The sequence below is a fragment of the Triticum urartu genome, chromosome 5A (genome assembly GCF_056163025.1).
Source record: "Triticum urartu cultivar PI428250 chromosome 5A, HENAU_Tu73, whole genome shotgun sequence".
In the NCBI taxonomy this organism is placed as follows: domain Eukaryota; kingdom Viridiplantae; phylum Streptophyta; class Magnoliopsida; order Poales; family Poaceae; genus Triticum; species Triticum urartu.
The window spans coordinates 581,898,935-581,904,051 of record NC_141877.1 but is presented as its reverse complement, the minus strand read 5'-3'; positions in this window follow the sequence as shown (position 1 = coordinate 581,904,051).

Here is a 5,117-nt window from a genome sequence, read left to right as displayed (position 1 = left end):
GATTGTTTTCATGACATGATGGGCAGCGACAAGAAAAGAAGAAATGAGCGGCCTAATCTACGTGATCGCCTTCGACCCGCTTGATCCCGCTCACCTTGTCCACAATGGGTGCGACAAGGGCCTTGAGCTCCTCCAGATCAGCTTCTGGCGGCAAGGACCTGAGGATGTTGGTGAGGCGGAGGCCCGGATTGCGGAAGGCCACCTTCATCAACACTTTCTCGAGGGCTCCTGCGCAGATCTCGCGCGACTCGTCAGCTAGTTGCTTGGGGATCCTCTCTCGGAATCGCTGAAGGGCCGTCGCCACGCCCTTGAAGAATAGGACGAGCTTGGCGCTGGGCTGGAGGTTGTCGTCGGAGGGATACCCAAGATCTTCCATCCCCAGCTGCGCCAGCTCCTTGTCGATATCTGTGGCGGCGTTCACCAGACTCTCCGTCCAGTGCGTCACAGTCTCCCTGAAGGTGTTCTGGGCGGTGGCAGCGCTCTCCAGCAGCGCCTTATCGGCCTTGATTTCCTCCTTCAAGGCCGCCTCCCGCTTCTTGGCGCTGTCCAGAGTCTTGGTCAAAGTGGTTAGCTTCAACTCAAGATCCACTTTGGAGGCCTTGGCGACGCTGAGCTCCTTGCCCTTCTCGGAGAGATCGGCCTCCAGCCGCGCCACCTTCGCCTTCAACTCCTCCTTGGCGGTCTCGGCGGCGGCGGCAGCGTCCTCCGCTTGCTTGAGGGCTCCGCCAAGCTTCTCCTCGCGCGAGGCAAGCTCCTCCTCGTGGGCGTCGAGATTGACCTTCCGCTGCGCCAGCTCGCCCTCTTCCGCGGCTAGCTTCACAGCGGCAAGTCGCTGGCGCTCTTCGGCTTCAGCCTTCTCGAGGAGAAAGACCTTCCGCGCTTCAGCAAGCTGCTCCCGCTCCTCCGCCAGGGATCGGAGGGCTTCCCGGTGGAAACCCCCGAGCTCTTCTGCGCGCTTCTCAATGTCTGCTCCCGCCTTCGCGACAAGCGCCTCGCGGGACTCCGGCTTGGCTTGTCGCGTGCGGTAGAGCGACATCAACCTGCGCAGCAGCCGCTCTTCTTCGGGCTCGTTGCTGCTGCTGCTTGGCGCGTCGACCAGCTTCAGCCCCGCGGAGGCGAGCACTTCTCCGTCGAAGACCTCCCCCTCGACCGGCGCTCTGGAGCTTGATGCCCAGGGAAGATTGATGAAGACGTCGTCGCCGGCCTTCAAATAAACGCCCGGCTGGGGATCCTTGGAACTTGGCGCTGCGGCTTCGGCGGATGGGTCGGCGGTCGGCCTAGCGCCTGGCGCTCCTGCGGCCTCTGGGCCGTCAGTACGATCGCCAGATTCCTTGCCAGTTGCTGCGGCGTCAGCCTTGGCGGCCTCTGCGCCGGTGGCGTCTCCAGCACCGGCAGCTTCGTCGGCGGCGACCTCTGTCTCCATCTGCTCCGCAGCGGATGGATCTGACGGCCGGAAAAGGTGAGAAGAGTCAAACAGAATCCAGCAGAAACTCATAAAGATCAAGAAAAGAAGGATCCAAGAGAAGTTTTGAAGCAAGGGGAGTACCTGCACCAGGCTCTGCGGTCGTGGTCTCCGTCGTCGGGGGGCCGCTGGCGCTGTCCCTCGCCGGAGAACCCTCCCTTGCCGGAGACTTCTCCCTCACCGGGAAGCCTTCCCTTGCCGGAGAATTCTCCCTTGTCGGGGGATTCTCCCTTGGCTCCTGGTGGGGCTGCTCGGCTCCTACACAAGTCAACAAGAAGATATCAGCAAAGACAAGTACCCATGCGCGCCTCGCCGCGGAAAATAATTCACACACTTACGCTGGGGGCTGCCATGGAGGAAAGTTGCCGGCTCCGGCAAGGTTGTCTCGGGCGCGCCACCTGTTGTCGCAGTGGGCTCGTCCTCGATGTTGATCACCGGGGCCTTAGCTCTCTTTGCCGCTCTCTGGGCCAGAGTCCTAAAGAGGAACAGATTCAGGGAAAAGCAAGTGAGAAACAAGACCAACAGCAAGAGTTGAAGAAATACAAGTACAACAAGAGAAGCTAACTCTTCTCCTTCTTCTTCGTCGGAGCTTAACGCGGAGAAGTCGAAGCCTGGCGCGCGCCCGGCGCGAGGAGGCGGAGGAGAAGCTTCCCTTGGCCGCTTGGCGGGAGCAGTGGCGGCGGTCTGAGACGACCCCGCTCCGGCTGTCGGCGCGGCGGGTGTAGCTGTAGGGACTGAAGCGGCGGTCCGGCTAGACTCCGCTCCAGTTGCCGTCGCAGCATGAGGCGCTCCCGCGGCAACGGTGTTTGCCGCGGTAGAGCGTGTCACGCGGCGCGGCGACTGTTGACCTGCTTGCCGCTCCGCCACGTCACAGGCCTTGCGGAGACGCCTTCTTGGCGGGGATGGAGGCCCTGCTTGCGGCGAGCTGCCTGAAGATGAGGAGGAAGAAGAGTCGATTTCCAACGAGCCGCTGGTGTCCCTGGCGGGCTCGCTCGGCTCGGCGTCACGCCCGACAAGCTCCTTCTTGCCGGCGGCTTCCCCTCGCTCGGCACGGCTTGCCGCTTCCGCTGCATCAGCCTCCTCCACGGTAAAACCGAACTCGCCCGCGGCTGCGGCTGCCGCTGCCTCCTCCATCCTGGTGGCGATGAGCGCCAACTCCGCATCCGTGGTGTCGCGGGTGAGGCCGTCCTTCTCGTCGGGGCGGACTGGCACTTCCACCAAGTCGTCGAAGAACTGCTGAACGACCTCGTCGGCAGGCTCCTGCCAAGTTGGCACAATCCCGTGCGAGTCGCACTCCGGCATCATTGCACGGATGCGATCGAGCGAGGAATTGTTGCACAACGGCATGACGCCCCCCGGCAACCTGAACACCTCGGGATGTTGGGGGTCATATTTGAACAACTCTTGCAGCATCGCGTTGAGCTCCAGGACTGTGAAGTTGTAATTGAGGCCTGGTCGCAGCCTCATGATGTCTGCCGCGTTCTTGAACTCCCAAGTGGGCCTCCCCCGTTCCTGCAGGGGGGCGATGCGGCGGCGAAGGAAGTCTGTGCTAACAGCGCCAACAGTAAGCCCGGCAAGCCTCAGGCGCAGGATCCTGGTGACGGCAATCTTCAGCCTGGCGTCCTCCGGAGCCATGTCACTCCAATCGCTGCCGCGTGCTACTGGGGTTCGGCGTCGGATGGTAAATGGCTGCGGGCTCTCCTCGTCAATCCAGCACCAATCAGCTCTCCACTCCTCCCACTTGCCGCGGAATTCTCCCTCCAGATAAGTCTCTTTCTTGCCGGCCCTTGAGATCCAGGCAATCCCGCCGGATAGAGGCTCTCCTCTCTCTACTCGGGGTATGAAGAAGTGGCGGAAGAGGGCTACGTTGGGAAGGACGTACTCCGACAAAGTTTTCGCAGAGGTGTGCGAAAACTGCCATGGTCAGGACGGCGTTGGGGGTGAAGTCAAGGAGATGGAATCCATAGGTGTTCATGATGTCGCAGAAGAAATCAGAGAAGGGCAGGCAGAGCCCGCAGTAGAAGAACAGAGCGAAGAAGGGATATCCGTTCGGAGCCTTCTTCCAAGCGATGGCGGGGAGTACCTTTGTGCGCGGATGCGCGTGCGTCTCCGCCGACCAGAAGAGGTAGTACTTCTCCTTCAGCTCCTTCGCGGCAAGCTTGGGGGGGAAACTGCCCGCTCCTTCCGCAGCGCCGCGAGCCGCTGCGCCTCGGTCGACTTCACGGCCTTCCCCTTGTCGGCTTTCGGAGCCATGGCGGAAGCAGTGGAGGAGGCCGACGGCGTTGGTGATGCTGGCGGCAATGGGGGAGCGGGGCGCTGCTCTCTCTCTCTCTCTGCTCTGGGAAGGCGAGGGAGCGGTGGAGGTTTCTGAGATTGGAAACAGCAACGGGCGAATGTGCGAACTGCCCCCATTTCCTCTGCTTATAAAGGGGGGAGGGGGCGGACGTTCCGCATTTCCGAATAAAATAACCACCCATGATCTCGCCCATGACGCCGCATTCAACGCGTGCCGTTCGGGGAGGGCGCAGTGGGTACGAAGTAAGATACGACGTAGCCTAGGCCGCGTGTGCCCGTGCCCTGTTTTGGGCCTGGCCCAACAGCGCTCGGCACCGTGTCTGGCCCAGGCCCGGGGGCTCCTGTCGGTGTACTAGAGTAGGGGTACCCTAGTATCCCGAACTTGTGCACGGGCAGTCGCAGCATCCCGCGGCAAGGCTTGCCGAGTGACCGCCAAGACCCTCCGCGGCTACTTTGAAGACCATTCAAGAGCAAAGTACTCAAACCAAGGCCCCGGCAAGAGGAGCTGGCCGGGAAGGAAACAAAACCCCGGCAAGAGGAGCTTGCCGGGAAGGCCAACCAAGGCATACCAAGAAAACTTGCCGCGACGCGCCACGCGTCCCGGCAAGGCTCGGTGAGCGACAAGCTCCCGAACACGACAAGACGACGACCGCGGCAAGGAGCTTGCCGCGGGAAATCCCCACTTCATGCCCGCGCTCCAGCACACCCGCAAACGTGTCGCTCTAGGACCCTCCCAAGCACACGTGGCAGGAGGCCGTGCAGCTAGGGGTGCGCGGTGGCAAGCAGGCGCTGACAAGATAACCATCATGGCAAACGGTGGCGTCCCTAGCGGTCCCTTTCGGTACTATTTAGGTGACACAGACGGGCAATTAATGCCCTTGTCCCCTGCCGCCAGGGTTCGGTATGATACACTGTAACAGGTAGCTGTGCCTACCACAGCACCTTTCCATTTTTGCCCTTTACCTCTGTTGCCACCTGTCGGTAACCCCTTGAGCATATAAAAGGAGGCCCGTGTGCAACGCAGGGGGGGTTAGCCAGTTCGAACACTCACGCTCGGTCTTGCTAGCCGCTGGGGTGTGCTGTAGCACTCCACGCTCCCGAGCTAGAAATCAATACAAACCACAAAGCAGGAGTAGGGTTTTACGCATCCGTGCGGCCCGAACCTGGGTAAATCGCTCGCGTGCTTCGCCTCAATCTGCTCTTTGCATGATCTCCGCCCCCGCCGAACCGAAAGGGACCCGGTCCGCCGGTCCCATAGGTGCTCGTGGATCAGTACCCCGGCACTCGTTACAAATTATCTCATCACAAAACTATCTTTTACCACTTATTTCAGTACTTGCAGAGAATACCTTGTTGAAAA